Raw genomic sequence first — 20,291 nt, 5'->3', positions numbered from 1 at the left:
TTATAGGAAAGGGAGGATCCTGCCGTACGGGGATTCTCTCCCTGATTTCTAGGAGATTTGATTTAGCCGTAATCTACTTACGGATGCTTCCCGATCCCGAGATCCTCGGGGTCGAGAGTCTTTTCCCAAGATTTTCGGAACGGTATTTAAGCTTACACCGTTTCTTCCTCGCTCGGCTCAGCCTTGACTGACTCAAGTAACAGACGAGTCTCGGCTGGCTATAAGGATAAAGCTTTTTGCCTCTTGTCGAACAAAACAGGATCGGCCTATGGCCGACTTTCTTCCTTAATCCGATAACTGACACTGTAACCGGTCTTGAATGGGTCGGTTTTATGGTCGGTCAGGTTGCTTTTAGCTTCAGGGCCTTAATCGGCTTCTTTAGACATTGTTGCCTCGTTAACCGAGCTAACTTTATGTGTTTTACTTTGCCTATGACTCCTGACTCTTAAGGTCTCGGTCAGGATTCGTTTCCCAAGAATCCGAGCTCAGTTTCTCCTCTAGGCTTTGTCTCGTCTCGGTCCAACACGTTGCCTCGGACTCTCGGGCGGTGTCGACGGAGTTGGTCCATTCCATAACCGGGTCTCCAGACTTGGTGTTTTTTCCCCAACAATTTCTATTTACTTGTCTGCGTATTTTATATATTTGTACAAGGTTGGTTGATTTCGCAGAGCAAAGCTAGAAATTATTTTATTTTTATTTGTCTAATCTTCTTATAAGATTATACAAAGTATGGTTAGACATATAACATTATTGCAAATCTAAAATTCTTTTGATCGTCATCTAGACCACATGAAGTGCAGCAAGAGAGGGTACCTAACCCTCTCCTCTGTAACCAAGATTTTTACCCGGATTTTGCAACTGCAGTTCAATTGTAGGAGGTGTTTTTTTTTTTTTTTTAAATTTCTCGTTTTCATGTTAGGGGATTTTACAATCCTTGATTCTAAGATAGGTTCATGGATTCTAGCTAAATGTAGACATAAACAAGCTTAATTGGCTAGCAGTAACTCCAAATGTTCAAATACATTTTTTGAGCGAAAAGATTGGTATGATCAAAGAAATGGGATAAAATCAATTAAATCATATACACCTTACATTGTATGAAAGAGTGACAAGCATGCGAGTCTCCTCTCACTCCTTTTGATGGATTGCATCGGTATGGTGAGGTGGCATCTGCATGTCACCACGCAGCCTAAGTGTCCGGGGATGCAGTTTGACTGGTGACCTAACACTAGCCAACTAGCCAGCGAAAAAGCTTCGTGGGCTTTACCATGATATATGTGTTTTATTCATGTTGTCTATCCATTTTATCATCCCATCTTAGGTCATGAGCTGGTAAATAAAATAGGCCCAAACTTTAAATTGTACAGCACCCGGAGAAAGAGTGGAGATTGATCACTTACCATTAAAAACCAAGCTAAAATTTGAGTCTTCCTTCATTCAAGTCCGTGTGACCTTATGAGATGACCAATGAGATTATTCTATGATACGATGTGTGGGCCACATGTCGGTGTGTGCATGACATCCAATCCGTCCATCATGTGCACCTTTTCATGTTATGTACATGCCCGAAAAATCATGTCAATAAAAAACTCAGTTGGGACACAGCATGTAAAATCATGCCTTAAACTGCTGCAATCAGATAGCATGGCCCACCTGAATTTTGAAATGGCTTGATTTTTCGCATGTCTATACATGATGTCGGGAAACATGTTATGAATGGATTGGATGGCATATAAAAAACACGGTCGGCGCCATACAATCTGCAATGTTTTAATGTTGGGTGTTCTCATTCCCAACTACTCCCTGTGGTGTCACCCACCTATGTTTCGGATCAGATTGATTTTTCACAAAGGGTGAAATTGAAAGGACCACCTTATGGACGGATAGGATGTATGCCCTACATCACAGTGGGCCCCACAGACTGCGTTGTATAAAGGAACTGGTTTTTATCACACATCGTGCAATATTCTTGAATGAGATCCAAACCGATCATCAGGTAGGCCTCCATTGGATGGGCCAAATCATAAAATTCACACTAATCGAACATCATTGGATTGGTGGATTGTTTTGGAAAAATGAGGTATGCCGTTTTTCTTTCCCTAAAAGTCCCCTCATTGAGTGGTTAGGATTGCCTGATAGGTACCATATTTTGGGTATGGCCCATGAAAGATTTAGCCTACCTGACTATGGTGAGGATCGCATACACGTTTGCCACGTGTACAGTAAAACCAACCAATGCTTAGTTAAGAGAGAGAGAGAGAGTACTGTGTTTAACTTTCTCATTTGTCATTACCCCGAGTGATGGTTTTTTAACATTTACGTGACAGCTGTGAATACCCGCAATGCACGTAAAAGAATGTAAACCATCCAAATTGTGGGACCCACTTTATATATAGGCCATAAAGAAAATATTGAATTGATATCCTTGCTTGCCAATATCATGGACGGACAAAACGAGAAACAGTCCAACAGCGTTTGGGTCCACAGGATTACTTTTTAGCAAGTGTTGAATTATTTCTCAATGAATAATTATTTGTAATTGTTTATTGAAAATGCTTTTATACGAAAATATGCATGTTTTGTAAACACACATTTTAAAAAACGATTTTATTTTAGTTGATGAGTGAAAAATAATTTAAAATTTTTAACTACAAAATTCCACCTTGGATTTTACCAAATAGCGCTTGGAAGAACCAGCATTCCAATATTATTGTACTTTTTAAAAGTTGAAATTACATAAATGTTTTTTATTTTTATTATTTATTTATTTATTTTTAAAGTTGAGAACCTAGAATTGTAGGCTGTAGATGGTATAGGTCTAACACCCCAGATATAACGGTTCAATCATAAGGTGGGCCAAATCATAATACTAGTGTACACCACTTAAAAACGTCTAAATTCAAGTGTGGCCGATCTGATATTTGGTTGGTAGAGAGGATGGATATGATAAGCATACCACGGGCTTCACAATTCTAAACTTAGCCACTTTTAAAACAATACAAAAAAATGAGAGTATTTTGGTAATTCCCTCTCAAAAAGTATCTTTTCGGAATTTCCAGCTATCTACGCATTATTTGGAAGTAAAAAAAAAAAATTACTCACTAGGAAGAGGAATTTTGTGGTAAAAGTTAAAAAGTTAGGCAATTTAATAAAATTTTGGAATTTTTACTGCAAAATTCGTCCGAAATTATAACTTTATCAAATGCCTTCACTAACCGAATGCGCTGTTATATATTTTTTCTAGCAAGTGATAAAGTGGAAATTTGTGGGACCCCATGATAATTTTTATGATATTGACCCTATCAAAATAGATGTGGTCCATCTTGAAAATTAATACACACCTCTCAAAAACAACAAAATGCATCCGCGGCTTCATCAATTTTATTATTTATTTATTATTATTTAATTATAAAAAAGAACACACGTGGACTCAGATCCGGGCGTGATTGAACAATAATTTATATAAGCAGGGCTATGTGGGCCCACTGTGATGTATGGGTTTTATCCACGCCGTCTATCTATTTTTCGACATTATTTTAGGGTATCACCCCAATCCAAAGCTCAAGTGGACCACACATTGTGGATTGAACACCCACCATTAAAACTTTTTGGAAGCCCATGAGTTTTGGATCAAGTTGGCATTTGTGTTTTCCCTTCATTCATGCTTATACGACCTAATGAACTGAAAAAACATCACAGTAGTCCTAAGAAGATTCCAACGATGGGTGTCATTATTAATGCTTCTACCTATGGGTGGTCCACTTGAGCTTTGGATTTGACTTATTTTTTAAATTATATCCTAAAATGATATGAGAAAATAGATGAACGGCATGGATGTAATCCATATAATTGATCAGACCCATTTTACAGGAAGAATTCTGTGCAACTAGCTGTGCTAGGCATCTAACCTATGCAGCTGAAAATGGGACACTTGAAAAAATAGGCATCCAAAAAAATGATCGGCCTGATTTTGGGGGTGTCCCATTTTTACAGTAAGGCCACAATCTTGAATGGTTTAATGCTATCCACACGATGGTGTGCCCATACATAGCTAGTTGCATGAAGTTTTCATCCACACAGTGGTAGAGGGACCTCCTTAACCATTGGACCAGATGGGTCAATCGATCCTGGGTTTATGAATTATGATCCGAAATTCCGTATGACACGTCTTCAATTTCCCAGTGCACGCGTGTGAAGAGGAATCATATGATACACATGCGCTGCATCTTTACTCAGCATACCAGCATTTATAAGTTTTGAGAAGTGGAGCCCTGTTTTGATAATCCAGGCCATTGGTAATTCAGTAGGCACTCTCGCACGTGCTCTGTGTGCACACGTGCACACTATTGCTGAGCGAAACCCTTCGGGGGGTTGGGTTTGCCAACTTGGTCTGACCCAATTTCTACCAGGCCCAGCGTATCCCAGAGTTATGTGGTGGCCTACATGATTGTTGGATCAGCCTGATTTTTAAGCCGTCCAAAGCTTACTTGACGAGGCTCACATAATTCACGGGTTGGATGCTGATTCATACCTCGGTGGCCCCACCCGCATCTCTTGTAGAATAAGCTTGTTATGCATGGACTTGTTTGGAGGTACTGAACCTGTACATCATCACCTGGGGAGGTGCAGTTGGCGTTACAGGTTCGTTTCCGGCAATTTTATCATTTCTTCTCTACATTCTTGCAAGTCGTAGCACGTAAGCCGGTAGCCGGTAGCCTAAAGTAAAGATCCCATGTGTAGAAAATTGTTCGCCGCAGTTTTTGCGATCATTTTCTCCCGCACAGGTGTGTTAGACTTGGGATTACGGTTCCAATTTAAACTGAACAACAATGACCCCAAGCGTCAAAGTAGGCAGACACTAAGTATAATTGAGATTTGAGGGGACCGATCACCTACCCAGTCACTTGCTCAAAATGTAAATGGATCGGGCGATGGTAATAAGTTGGGGTTCATTTTCTAATGATGCGTAGGTAAACCGGCATATCCATACACAACCTTAAGTACATAAAGGTGGCATCCATCATTAAAATGAATATACGAAGAAGACAGGCTGGTCTACTCATTAGGTGGACCTACATGATGAGTGGACCATATTGATTCTTGTGCACATTCGTCTTTGCAAAGGCTGCGGCTCATAGGTTCCACACGCTTGCCAGGTTGTCATGTGTGCTGCGTGTGGAGGGGTTGCATATGGGTCCAGCAGACCTTTTTCCCAGCTTTTCCTCTGCCATGGTTTTGGTTATTCGATGCTCCAAAAGCAGTTTCCAACTAAATTGTGGGACCCACTGTCGCTAATCCACAGTCCCAAAACCGGAATGGTTGACTAATCGTAACCTCTGATTCATTTAATAATTTTCATTTTAATCGTCCAATAATGTCCACTAATCCGACAGCCAGATAATCAAGTGCAATGATAGTCGCTGATGCTTTGCTCGCACTTCCATAGTTTTAGGTGTGGTTAATCAAATATCTTTTGGAAAAAGAAAAAAACATTCAAAAGATTAACTTCTATAACACATATTCAATTCCTAAGCGCTTGAGTATCATCCATAACACTCTCCGAAGTATTAATATTAGGGGTGTACACGAACTGAGCTAGCTTGGTTAGCTTGCTCACTCAGCCCGAAAAAGCTCAAATCGACTCGACTCGAAACTGAGTTCGATCCGAATCGAACCATTTTTTATGGCTCGAAAATGAATTCGAGCCGAGCTTGAGCTTACCCCTAGCTCGACTCGACTCGGCTCGAACTCGGCTCGACTCAGTACACGGTATATATACCCTTTAAAAATCAAAACCCTAACTCCCATCTTATTTTTTACAGCCACTCGTCCCCTTTCAAAAAAAAAAAACCCCCTCTCTCAAAAAGCCCTAACCCTCACAATACATACATCACGGTAGGATGCAATCCGCGTCCTAATCACATGTGACACGCATGTGTGTAAGTAGGCACGTGTGCCGTGCAACCTCTCGTGCTCTTCCCATTTCTCATTCCCAGAGCTCACAGCTCTTCCATTAGTTACCATTTTTCCCCATTTCTTCTTCATGTGTGTGTGTGTGTGTGTGTGAGAGAGAGAGAGAGAGAGAGAGAGAGAGAGATGTTTGCAGGCATCCGTACAATTTGGAGATAGTACCAAAGGGCCTTACACACGACCTCCTTCTCTTCATCCCAAAACCCTCCTGAAACCCTGAAGTGAAAAATAGCAAAATTGGAGAAGATTCGGAAGAACGGCAAGAAGCAAAACCCTAGAAAGGATGATTTCATTGTCTGCGTCCCCGAATCCACCTCTTTTCTCGACATGGCTACGATGCCGATGGCTCTCACGGCTGTCGCCATCGCACTCTTGGCCAAGCTCCTTATGATGTTAAGTAACAATCCATCGTTCCCTAAAAAAATCCTTAGTAGAAATCTAAAATCATGATTTCTGTTATGCTCCTACTTGCATTGGGATATTTGGACAATCCATTTGTATGATCTAGGCCGTCCACTAAGCGCAACACATATTTCGAATGCTCGAACTTGGGTCGAAAGCTTGAAACTGGCTCGAACTCGTCCGATTGCTAACCTAGTTGAGCCGACCTAGACATGCTGGCTCGGTCACCAAGCCGAGCCGAGTTCGAGTTGGGTGTGCTTGGTGACCAAGCGAAGCCCAACTTGACTCGGTTCCACTCGATGTACACCCCTAATCAATATCTTCCCTTCAAATCCCACCTTAGACTACCTTGAATATAGTATCTTCACATAAACAAATGTAGCAACGTTGCTCACTGAGTCAGGTTTTCCTAGTGAAAACTCATTTCAAGAAATTATGTCCCGGCTGCGGTCGCACTCGAATGCGGCATTTGGGTCGCACTCAATCAAGCAACTAAGTGACTTACAGCCATAAATCTAAATTTCATTGTCTCAGTTTTTAAAATTTCAATTTCTTCAAGTTTAATCAACCATGTCAGTTAGATTATTTTTCTGTTACGATTAAACGTAAACTAATGGCAAGATTGAATGTATCAGCGTCGGTACGTATTATGGTAATGTAGATCTTGTGGTGTCACATTGACAGCGAAAGTGGACCACAGAAGCGTCGGGGAGTTGAATTAAGGCTCTAAGCATTACTTTTTGACCCTTAAAAGTCTAGTAATGTTATCCTATATTTACATTTTTCATCTAAATGTATGATTTGATGAGGTTCATTAATCCCACACGCGTGGATAACATGGGCCCATATACAGGCCTTAAAATGTACAATTGCCAAAGGTAATAAAGAAATCCAAGCCATCTATTTGATGGGGCCCAAGGTATAGTTTGCTTAGTCTACAAATGAGGCAGACCCATTAATCAGATAGGCCACAATGTAAAGTCCATACTATGGCATATTTGATGAGCAGACAGTTTGATATTTGAGCCACATTGGTTATACATCGGGGCCCATGTAATGGACGGCTTGGATTTCATGAAAATGCTCCATGTTGACATGTGCATATGCATAGGAGGAAGGTGGACCGCATGCGATGAGGGGATTAGTTAAAACCATTGATTTGACATGATTAATAAAATTCTTAGAGCACTCTAATGAGCTTTTGACCTAGAGGTAGTGTATTATTTGCATGGAGGAATTTAAGGGGGAGCCATCGGAATCTTGTAACCTACACATATAGGGATTAAAGAGGGTTAGTTCTCTGTAATTGAAGCTAAGGTGATCTAATATGTAGTGAGGTGGCCCACTTGTAGAAAGAGAGGAAGAAGCAAAAGGCAACATTATTCCTTTCTACGGAGACAAGCAAGCGTTATCAACCGTGGAAAGAGCTTCATTATTTTAAATGGAAGCAGGTATGGAGAGAGTGGGGATGGTACGGTAGAGACAGGAGAACTGGAGTATGGTAGAGCTGTCTCTCCTGAGTACATATGGTTGGTTTACTTATCAATCAGAGCCTTTAATCTCAATGTTCCTACTATGGATGACAAATATCTAAAGATAAACATTGATCGGATAATATTGTACGTCTGTTGAATATATTTCAAACCAACGGATTAAAATAGAACTAAGTTAATGGTTAATGTTTAGTACCGTAAGATAAGAAAAGAAGGGCTATGGTTGTCTGATAGGTGTGATTTTTAAAAAGACGGACCATCTATGGCTGGACTAACTAGTTGGACGGTCCGGATTCACATATCTTCCTACCAGCTTTAGTGTGGAGAGAGAGAGAGAGAGAGAGAGAGAGAGAGTTGAAAGCTTTGCTTTCACTTGATCATTTTCCTATCATCATCTCTTGAAAAGGAAGCTTTGTTGTTGGTTGATCGCGACTGACTGAAAAGGACACGGCCTAAAGAGGAAAAATTCTACTTACAACTAGTACTTTCTCACTCTGGCCCACCTCCAATCCAAGGGATGAGGATGTGGGTTGGCCTGTCGGTCCGTAAATAAGGCACCTGCCCGTGGGATCCGGATGGCTCTTCTTGTGGACCATGCTATTTGCATGCTGTTGCCCGGAGATCTAGCAGGTAGGCTCATCAGGTGGGCCATACGTGCATGAAAGAATGGATGGTTAGAAAATCTTGGATTTTGTTTTTATTGAAAGTACACGTGTATCCACTTGATCCATCTAATTTTTGGGTCATGGTTGATATGTGGTAGGACCTACCTGATGAATGGTCTGGATCTTTTAGAGATGTGCCACATTGCCACCTGTGGGTAGCCATACCAGGGCTGGGAAGGGATACTATGTACTGGAAGATTGTTGCCTGTTGGTATATACATCTGACTCTGATGGAAACGCACATGATGAGGCTTGCTAGCTCCCCATGCACGTGTGCCGGTGGCAAATGAGCCAACCTGGCATGTGTCTGGGGATCCAGGCCGTACGTTCATCAGGTGGGCCCACCTGATGAGTGGGTAGGCCTGAATTATGCGTTAGGCTGGGTGGGCCTCCATCTTATTCATGGCTTCGATGTCCCACATACGTGCCAAGTTGGCACGTATAAGATAAGGTGTGGATGGAGAGTAGGAAACATTGATGGAAGGTGTATGTCATACATTTCAAAAGGTGGAAAAAATATGATAGATGCACGAGGCTTATTTCATGTGTGCGGATGCCCGCATCCACATGTGTGCACGTGATATTTGTGGGCAGAACTTTTATAAGTCTACACACGTGTGCAATAAAGCTCATGTACACGCCACACATGTGCGTACCGGCATGGCACGATAGGTCGCAGATCTAGCACATCCATCAGCATGGCATGACCACATTGATGCCGTAGCCCAAGAATCAGGTTGGTGGGCCACGTTTTGCAAAAAAATAAAATGAACGGCTCTGAAAAACTTGGCTAAATTTACTGATCAGTCCACCTGTTTTCAATAGTGGGGCCCACCTGCATATTTGATCAGATTTTATCAATTGGAAAACATGTACAAGGTCAGAAAAACCTGATAGATGGATTAGATCTAGCACGTATGTGGCATGCTGGCACATGCTTGGTACGTACATGCGTGTGTACTTCGCAAAGTTCTTCGCATGCATGCCTCCGTGTCATTGTCATGATAAACGTGGCATATGTGGATGAGATCCAAATTTTGGTTAGTGGCCAATCAATGGTGGATCCTGTACGTCTGTTGATGTCCCATCTACTCCCATTGACAAGTGGCACAACTAATCATCGATCTATCCGTTCATCTGTTCCACAGGATTATCAGCAACTCATATTAAAAAGAAAGACACCAATTGGACGATCCTAAACATTCAATGAATAACATGAAAAATGAATGGTCGAGATCGAGCAGAGAAAGAAATAGGTTGAATCATCAATTTGAAGCGTCTATCTAATGGGACCCAACTGGGATTGCATATGATTTTAAGGAATTATTTTAATCAAACGATGCTAAATAGTCGATCCATAGGGCTGAAAAACAAAAAAAAACAAAGATCATTATGAAGTGGACACCATGGAAAGTCAGGTTCATCTAATACCCGATCCGAATGGCACCGCATTCGATTCCCTTGGATTCGGATATGGGCAACACAAAACCCGACCCGTTTGCGTCCCTCACTCGTGCATGTGCTCGATTTACCTGTAACCGGGTCACAGAAATCCCGTGTAAACCTATCCGTGGGGCCCACCGTGATGTCTTCGTTATATCCACGCCGTCTGTCCTTTTTCGCCAACTCATTTTAGGACGTGAACCTAAACATAAAGTAGATTGAATACTTAAGTGGACCACACCAGAGGAAATAGTGGGGATGCCAACGGCCACCGTTGAAATCTTCCTGGGCCCTACTTTGAGATCTTTACATGCCATCTAATTCGTTCAAAAGGTGATTCCCACCTGATGAAGGAAAAACAGAAATATCAGACTGGCCCCAAGAAGGTTTCAACGGTTGGCATTCACTATCCACTGTTTCTTGTGGTTTGGCCCACTTGAGTATTGAATCTGCCTGCTTTTCGAGCCTCATCCTACCATGGGCTGGCTCAGCCAATGGAAGGAGTAAATAGAACACAGAGATCACGGTGGGCCCCACAGAGCTTAAGGCTGCTGGAAAATGCGTCTGCAGGGACCTGTTTTAGTGTATATTCATAAACGAGTTAGTGTTTCCTACGTCGCGACATACGAATGCTAGCATGTGACTCCCTTGGGTCCACATGCAAATTGTTTTTGGACTTTTGGAACTGTCCATCTTTCTAGTTCCCCCACAAACGAGATATCGTGCAATATCTTTCTTCAAAATTGATCCTGACCTTCAATTTTCAAAGTTGAATGTGAGCCGTTGAAGAAGTGTTCTTTGTCCTACCTTCATCCACACACTTATGGTCAGAATCATTTTTACGTGGCCCACATAAGGCATGGACGGTTCAGATCACGCCGGTAATCTTGACTACCGACACAGGCAAAACGAACTCTCTCCATCTCAATCACGTGTTCCCCATCTCCACCTGTGCACGCTTTCAAGCCACTTATTTTTCGTCCCAAGCAAATACAGGTATGGTGACGTGGCACGGCCCCACCGGTTAGAATTTTTTGTCGGACACGTCACGATGGCGTAGGGATGGGAATTGTAGCGAACGCCTACGTGGCATCACGACATTGGCGACGTGCATTGACGGATAGTAAACGGTCGTTATCTGCAGCCTTCGTTAGTCGTAATACCCCAATATCTGTACGTGGGATGCCGTTGGTCAACGACAAACGGAGACGCTTTGAGGATACAAAATCTTTTAACGGTCCCACCTTCCCAGATTTTCAAGCCTCTTCTCCCTCTCCGTTCACGTTATAGATTGAAAATCCCGAAAATGCCCCTGTACGCTGACTGGAATTTCAGGACAAGGATAGGAATATGGTGTTAGTTTACCACCATTCTCAAGTGGAGTTACAGTTCCACCTCACACGTGATGTATAGGACCCATTGTGGATGGATCGTAGTTTAGAATTCAGACTGATTGATCAATCCTAACCATCCCATTGGCGGCCATCAAATGTGTGGTAAAAAACAAAGTGGCCCACGTTCCAAATTTAACGGGTGAAATCAGATGGTTAAGATCGTATGATCAGAGTAGTTCTGGAGCATTTCTCCAGCCAATATGGGGCCCACATTTTTCGTGGTCTAGATTTCCGTACGGTTATAACATGTGTCTTGCCAAGGAGTCACCACAATTTAAAAAATGGAGCTGAACTATCACTATAGTGTCCATCCTTCCCAAGGTTGAGAAACGTTAGTGGACTGAGTGACCGGAAATGTTTCCACACACCTCGTTGCATCTGGACTCGTTCCCCTACAAATCATCTATCTGGACCGTCCATTAAGTCTAGTCCACTCTCAACAAGCTGCCTTAAACAATCTCATACTGATCAGATGATCGGAAAATACAGTCAAGTAGTGTAAAAAATGGATGGATCAGATCTTCCACAGAAGATAAGTCAAACCGCAGATGCTTCGAACGATCCTAGAGCTGTATTTTTTGCATAGTAGTAGAAGAAAAGTGCATTTTACCTAATGGACGGTCCTGATGGATGATGAAGATGACCACAAATCCAAATGCAACTAGGTGCATTGGAAGGTTTCAATCAACTAAGTCCAAAATACATTTCTCTACGAAAATTATTGGACCATGACTAACAAAATAATGCAACAAAAGGAAAAATAAAAGAAGAAAAACAAAATAGTATCTAATTGCTTGTTTGAAGAGGATTTAGATTAGTCTCAATCACAACTACTTAAACTGTTCTATCCGAATAGATGTGACTGAACATATAACCACTTAATTTCTATGACAAAAAATATCATATCATTGCTATGACTTAGTGCCTTGTGATGTTGATTGTAAGTCTATAAATCATAGGCTAATGTCCCAAATCTATCATGTAATGGCGTTGAATCATTTCCGGACGTATGATGACTTAGGTGTAGATTGATAATTTTCTTCCAAGTTACATCATGTCTACTATATATAATGCAAGTAGCCCGACACAAAAAAATAAAAATAAATAGATGTAATTAGGTTTTAAAAATGGGTCATCTCATTTTAGTTAATTGTAATACTTTATTAGAGTTCGTGCATGTGTCTCTTTGGCAATGGTTGAAGATAATCTTGATAGGTTATAAAAAAATGTTCTATTATATGATTATGATTAAATACAATGAGATAAACTCATTTTTAGGCATGTAAAAAATGGGCCTTTAAAATTTTTATTTTCATTTTTTATTTTGTTATTTAAAGATATGGAAATGGTTTTTGGCTAAGAGGGTGGTTATGTGATTTTCAGGTGACTTCATCTGGTTGGGATTTTGCAGATTCCCTGTTAGGGGACAGGAGGACGGTGAAGATTTTGCTTGTGTACTTAGATTCTCTAGTGACTACTTTGGTATTGAGCTCAGTATTGGAAAAGCTTTATAAGTCCCACCATGATATATGGGCTTTATTCACGCTGTCTATTTACGTTGTGAGCTCAGATTAGCATAAAATGAGCTAAAAAATAAGGTAGGTCCAAAACTCAGGTTGACCATACCACGGGAAGCCGTGGGTATGGTGATGCCCACCGTTGGAACCTTCTAGGGCCCACTATAATATTTATTTTCCATCTAAAACTTGGATAAAGGGAAAACATAAATATCAGCTTGTTCCAAAACTTATGTGGCCCACAAGAATCTTTCAACGGTAGGCATTCAATGTCCATTGTTTCATATGATGTGGTCCACTTAAGCTTTGGGTATGCCTCATTTTTTGGATGATGTCCTAAAATGATATGTCAAAATGGATAGATGGCATAGATAAAACACGTACATCATGGTGGGGCCCACAGAACTTCTACCAGGACCTAGTCCCCAGCTTTTATGCTTGCAATGGTATGAGATAGATCGAGTAGTGTTCAGAGTTTATATTTACAACTTAATGTACTATTCTTTCTCACGCAAGGAATGTAGCCCTTAAATCTAAGGTCATTTTACAATGATCCATACCAATTATGTATAAAACGGGTTTAGGAGCGGTGAGAATCTGCCTTAACCAGAATCCCATTGCTTGGTCCCTTAGGCCGTGTTTGGCCGAACCGATCCCATGGGATTTGGTGGGATGGAATGGTTTTTAAGGTAATGATGGTGGTGTCAGTATTTGTCTGTTGATCACATGGGTTTGGGATAGCCCATGGGATATCCAGCAGGGTGTTTGGATGGTCACAAATGGATGGGTTTGCATCTCCACTGCTTCTCATGGTGTGCCCCACTCACTACTTTATAGCTGCCTCAAAATATCTTCATGGCTGAATGAAGGCAGGTGAAAATGATGGAGGGAGTAGATATCTCATTGATATCTTGGTGGGCCCTACACAGGGGTGGAAACTTATATCTCGAGATTGGCGGCATCCAGGTGCGGTTTACGAGGGTGCGTGGAATGGTTTTTATCCCGCCGTCCCAAACAGAAAATGGGATGGGATGTAAACAGTATAAACACATGGGGTCTGTCTTAATCCCATATCCAGTGCCAGGCCAAACACGCCCCTAGGATCTTCTTTTTTGTCATTTTCTGGAGGGCCATAATAGGCTACCCTCTTTTCTTTTTTCATGGAGGGTCGCCCGAATTGTTAATGTGTGTGATGATGTATAGATCCCTCATCTAATATATATATATATATATATATATATATATTCTCACATTTGAAAAAAAGAAAAGAGAGAGTATGAAATGGTGTGGACCGAGAAAAGGGGATAAAAGATTATTGACTTCTTTCCTATAAAAGATTTAAATCTGCAAGTAGAAAACCGTTACAACTAGAATAAAATTAATAATAATGAAGGAGTTTTTCTATACAATGTGTGAGGGGGCTTATATAAGTAAAGACATCTAAGACTTTAATTAGACTTGAAATAGTAAATATGTTTAAATCAATTTAAAATCATTAACCGCTCTTAGCTAGCCAAAACAAGTAACAAGCTAACATGGAGTGTGTGTACTGACATGGGTGTGTACTAACAAACTAACCAAAAAAAAAAAAAAAAAAGCTAGCCAAAACAAGTAACCTAAGATAAGATCTGAGTTGAAAAATACTAAAACAAATAAAATGGTACAAACAAAACTTACTAAAAACAATAATTTTAAATTTTAAATGAAATTTGACTCTTAAAATTATTGAATTTTGTGAAATTATCTAAAAATTAATAAATTAATCAGTGTATAACGATCCTAGCTAGATAGCTTACCAATGACATTTCATATATACAATTCCGATAATCAATTATAAAATTAGGACTGTAAAAAATTACAGGTAGTTTTTGTTCTCTATAAAATAACACATGACCTGTCCTAAACTAATATGATAAGCCATATAATGGATGAATGGTAACTAAAAACAATTTCCAAAATTAGAGAACCATATAGATGGCCCACAAAAAAATGTTTAAGAGAGTAGTCTCATTAAAAAAAATAAAAAGTTAAATGACCAAAGGGTTGAAACATTGTAATCTATGTGAGTTTTTTAATTTAAACTTCCCCCTTTTGCTGATGAGATGATCATATAAAAATGGTCAAGATCATTATAAAAAAAATAACGTAAGATTGACAATTACAGTCCTTATGTAAAAAAATAACAATACCTTGAGAAGTAATTTTATAATATACTTATGAAAGAGACCTTTTCACAACCGCTTCTCCACCCCCTTCCTCTAGTTTCACATGTCAAACAAGGGTGCAGAAATGAATGGTGAAAGTTAAAAAAGGTCCTGTAATACTTCATTTTACCAGCCCTTATTTGAACGGCTGTGGTCTCTGATGGGGCTGACATTGGGGCCATGTGCAATGTATTTGGAACCTGTTAGAACCCTTTCTAGCCAATAGTCCACTTGACCAGCTGTGGGCCCACTCAGTCCTACCATTCAAATGTCAACCATTATAAGTTTGGAAGACTTGGCACTTGGATCATATGGCTCATTATATCTTTATGCCTTGGACATTCCCTACCCTCTTAGAAATATGTAAGGTATGATTAATCATGGGGCTCTTAGAACATGGTCCATCAATTCGACCAATAGAGTTATGACACGTGTCTTCATCAAAATATTCCACGTTTTGCATTTTTTTGGGAGATCGTACGGATCCCTTCATAACTAATGCATGTTTGGTGAAGACCCTCAAAAATCAAAACTTAAATCTAAAGCCTCATAAATGCACTTTGTCTTCTAAACTAAAAAAGCCATGGTCCATTACCAATCCTTAATAACGTGGCTGATTCCACTGTGCCCAAAGTGGGCCCACCTATGATCAAAATGACCGTTGGATCAACAAGACTACATTGATTGGATGATCAGAGCCGTTTGATACGGACCTGCAGAATGGACTGCAAGAATAAAGCGATCTCACCGTTCCTTTCTCTGGGACTTTTTTGAATGGCTGTGATAATCCAATCAAAATGATTTTTTGGGCCATGTTCATTTCGAGTTTGAATCCTCCCATCCAATGGTTCATCATCATCATAAGTGGGCCCACTTTTGCCACAAGTAGGAAGTTCAATATAATAAAGTCTACCAAGAATACAGGGTGATCATTACTCAACCTAAAACTGGAATTAATCTACACCCGAAGCGTAAGTTAGAACGAACCACGGAAACACAATAATGAGATATCCCCATCATGATAGGTGACCATCGTCTGAGGATACATGTCTACAGTCCTTTGTCCCTCCGTATGTAAAAGGTTGGCCATGGTTGATTGATCGCGACCGTTGATCTGGTGGGCCAACTTATTACTGAGGCATGCGTCAAGATCTGACCAATGGTGCAATTCTGACCATTCTAACAATGGCCCGAAAATAAACGGTTTAGACGAAAATACAACAACCACCCATGTTTCAAAGAAAGCAAGGACAATATTGGATGGCTAGGATCTTCCAATCTCAGCATACTTGGCATGGACCATCAATTGTAGGTGCATCAAATGAAGGGTCTGGATGACTAAAACATAGGCCCACTTGTACAATCTTAGAGCCGAGAATTTTTTCGTATACTCACGCGGAAAATCGGCACGATTCCTCGCGGTTATACTTCATTACCGACAAAACCACGTTCACGTGGAATGCAAGATCTTCATGGGCGGAAGTACAGCTTATTTAAATGACTGTAATACCCTCTTTCTTTATTCTCTTCTTTTCACCGTAAGAATACAAATGCCACACTGTATTATACACACAATCTGGACCACATGCCTAGTGGGTCTTGGCTTTGATAGCCTATGGTCCAAAAATCAAACGGCTTATGAGTCCCCGACCAAGACCATATATAGGATCAATACATTTTTATATATCGAGTTCGAACCATGGTTTCATTGTTCTCTACCTTTCTATTTACGCATATGACAGAAGTGACTCATTAGAATCAAATCAGATCATGATGTGCCTAATAAGAAGATGGGTCAAATGGTTGATTGGATATATTTGTCTATAAATAATCTTAGCCGTACATTTCATATGGTGAGATGATTGGGATCGGCCAATTGGATGGGTGCGTCGGCATGGTAGCCATAAAAGTGTCGGGTCCGAATCTAAAGTACAATCCACATTGAAAATGACTGATATTTTCTTGTCCTTGTGCTTGCCTCAAGGTGTCGGGTTGCCTTGCGGTTTAATTGACCTGATTGACTTAGCATGTTTTGATGTAGCGTAGGTTGCGGACTGCTCCACAAGTGGCTAGGGTGGAAAGAATTTATGATGGGAAGTATAAATTAGGGTAAGATGGTTTAACATGCATTATAACTTCAATGGCTATGACTTCGCAATTGGTCATTGAGGCAATGGATTTGCATGTACAATATGTTTTTGGAAAGCTATTGATGAGCTTTACTTGAGTGTTTTATTAATCGAACGTCACTTGTGCATCGTTGCGAGGAGCTTAAATATTTTTTTTGACACTTGGCTCTCATCTAAGCCATTGTGCATTTAAAGAGTAGATTAGGGACTAGTATGACGTTCGACCATTTGATATTTAAAGTTCTAAATATGGTGTTGGTTGAGTGTGCCTGATATATAGTTGTACATATGTAGCGACAGTTAGGTTGATTAGGATTTTAGTGGCAATTACATGTGTTGTCATGTACCAATAATTTTTTTTACAACCATTGTTTAATTGTTTCTGTCCTAAACAAATAAAAATAACTGTCACATTAAAGGATATGTCCATTAATGGCAAATATGATTGTTACATATGAATGGGTGTATCGATGTACTATCAAAGCATAAAAATGTTTTTTTAAAAAAAGACATCATGTCTCTTTAAGTTATATATATCATACATATTATAGTGTAAAAAGAGAACATACAATTCCTAGATAAAGCTGGTTGAATTTATCTAAGATATGTAATAGAATATAATTTTTTCTGAATCCAAAAATAAAAATCTTAATCCTAAGATCTTAAGTGTAGATTCGTATACAATTTCTAGAACATAAATTCAAACTTTTAAATCTTACATATAATGGAGACTCTAAGGTGTAGAATGATTTGATGTTGATGACAACCCTCTTACTTAGGAGGTCCCTGCTAATAAGAGAGAGTTCAGATGAAGACAACCTTTTCCTCTGATGGGTGCTAAGGGAAAAGCACACCAATCACCCAAGTGGACCTTATGTTGAAGTGTGATCGATGAAGTAGAAGAGGATTAAGATGTGGAAGCAATTAACACACACACACACACACACACACACACACACACACACACACACACTGAATCTCTTTATCTTCCTCTAAAAATGTTCTAAGGGGGAGATATTTAAGGCTTATGTTTTATTTCCTCTGGAATAAGAGATTTTTTAAGGGTGCACCCAATATGGTTCTTGGCCACCTTATGGATTTTTATTTTCATTATTTTATTTTATTTTTTATAACATACGGTGAAAGAAGTATGTCAATTTGCCACATCCATGCATATACTCATAATTCAATCCTTCTCTATCACGATGTATCCACTAATGCCCATATCATATGCTAATAAAAAAATAAACCATTAGATTTAGACCATCAGGTTATCATTAAATTGAGTAAAGTAGTTTTAATAGTTAAAATAAAAATATAATGACAAAAAATTCTTAAAAACCTCTATAAAACATTTGAAGTGTTGGGTTTAGTGAAAAATCATTTAATGAGTCCCCGATCTATCCAAATTAAATCCATAAATATGTTCCTAAGCAAACTAATGAATTCCTTATTGGACGTGCATGTAAGAATCAACTGCTTCTGATTGAAATACCCAACTCTATCTACTTTATTGACCCTTGCATGAACCTCATAAGAAGAATCAAAATTGATCAGCCAAGATCTTGAGCCCTTCACATCCTTATCAAGTCTAAGGATCACTCATTTTTTATACATTATCAATTCCTGATTTTACGATCACAGTTTAGGTTAATGGGCCGCTGGACTATTGATTTGATCTCGATCCACTAATATGAGTGACTAAAGGTCTAAACCTGTATCTTTTGTTTATGTCTCACTAGGGTAAATTCAACATATAAATTGATGTTAAGTTAGCTCCTAATGGTAGTGAAAGCCTATCATGACCTAAGTCAGTCTCCTCACATAAGATTACCATACATCTCATAAATTAATTATCATGGTGTAACAATATAGTGAGATCCATGAACCATGACTCTTCTTGGTCAATGATTGTCATATTTAATCTCAAATTCCCAAAGAGTATCAAATGAATCACTCCTCAACTAACCCACAATATAAATTCAAGGTAATAATACACACTAAATATTACCAAGTTCTCTACCAAGGACTCATGGCCATCTTGATCTATGACTGAGATCACCCTAGTCACATCCACATGGCTGATGGGTCAGGGCTCACATTAATTTTTCAGGGCACTAGATTCAACACAAGTGGTCATAGCCTTATGCTCTCATCTTTGTTTTGTTGTGCTTGTTTTTTTTAGAATGGTTTTGTGAGGTATATTAGCATTGACTCTTAGAGATATATTCAACACTCAAAGGAGTAAATCTTTGTGTTGAATTATGGATATATGAGTTTATTATAACATGAAGATAGTTTATCAATCTCTCTCTCTTTCTCTGTTTTTATTTTTTTCACTTGTTAGAATATTTAGAAAAAAACAACAAATTTGTCTTGAGATATTTATTATATAAGTCAAAACTTGAACCCCATATATATATATATATATATATATATATATATATATATGATATTTTCATCTAAAATTTCTTAATTTCCTCTATCATGTACTACTTTCCCTTTCCAACATGTTCATTTGTAAGCTTCGATCCACTTATCATTCCACATTAGTGTGCCCAAAACCTAGTATTTATGCATAAACTAAAGTCATATTGCCCAGTCAAGTTGTATTAGTCATGCTAAATCCAATCACATGATTGTTTATTTTTTTATGTACCATGATAAATATAAGAAAATATGTAATAATTACTTTTTCAATTTGATCATTTGAGATGAAAATTCAGATGAATTTTTCCTTTAAAATTGGCTAGGAAAGAAACTTATTGGCACTGATTTAAATTTATAGGCCTCACCATGATGTATGTGACTTACGCCATCCAACTACTTTACCAACACATTTTAGGGTATGAGACAAAAATTGGGATAGATCTAAAGTTCAAGTATACCACACCTCAGGAAACATACATCCACCATTGAAAATTGTTTTCACCGTAGGGCCCACAATGATGTTTATTTGCCATCCAACCTATTCATAAGGTCATATTGTCATGGATAAAGGAAACTAAAAATACCAACTTAATCCAAAACTTCTACCTCTCTTACAAGTTATCAACAATATCCATTCAATTCTC

Source organism: Magnolia sinica, chromosome 19 (genome assembly GCF_029962835.1).
Source record: "Magnolia sinica isolate HGM2019 chromosome 19, MsV1, whole genome shotgun sequence".
In the NCBI taxonomy this organism is placed as follows: domain Eukaryota; kingdom Viridiplantae; phylum Streptophyta; class Magnoliopsida; order Magnoliales; family Magnoliaceae; genus Magnolia; species Magnolia sinica.
Note: the sequence above shows the minus strand (reverse complement) of the source record.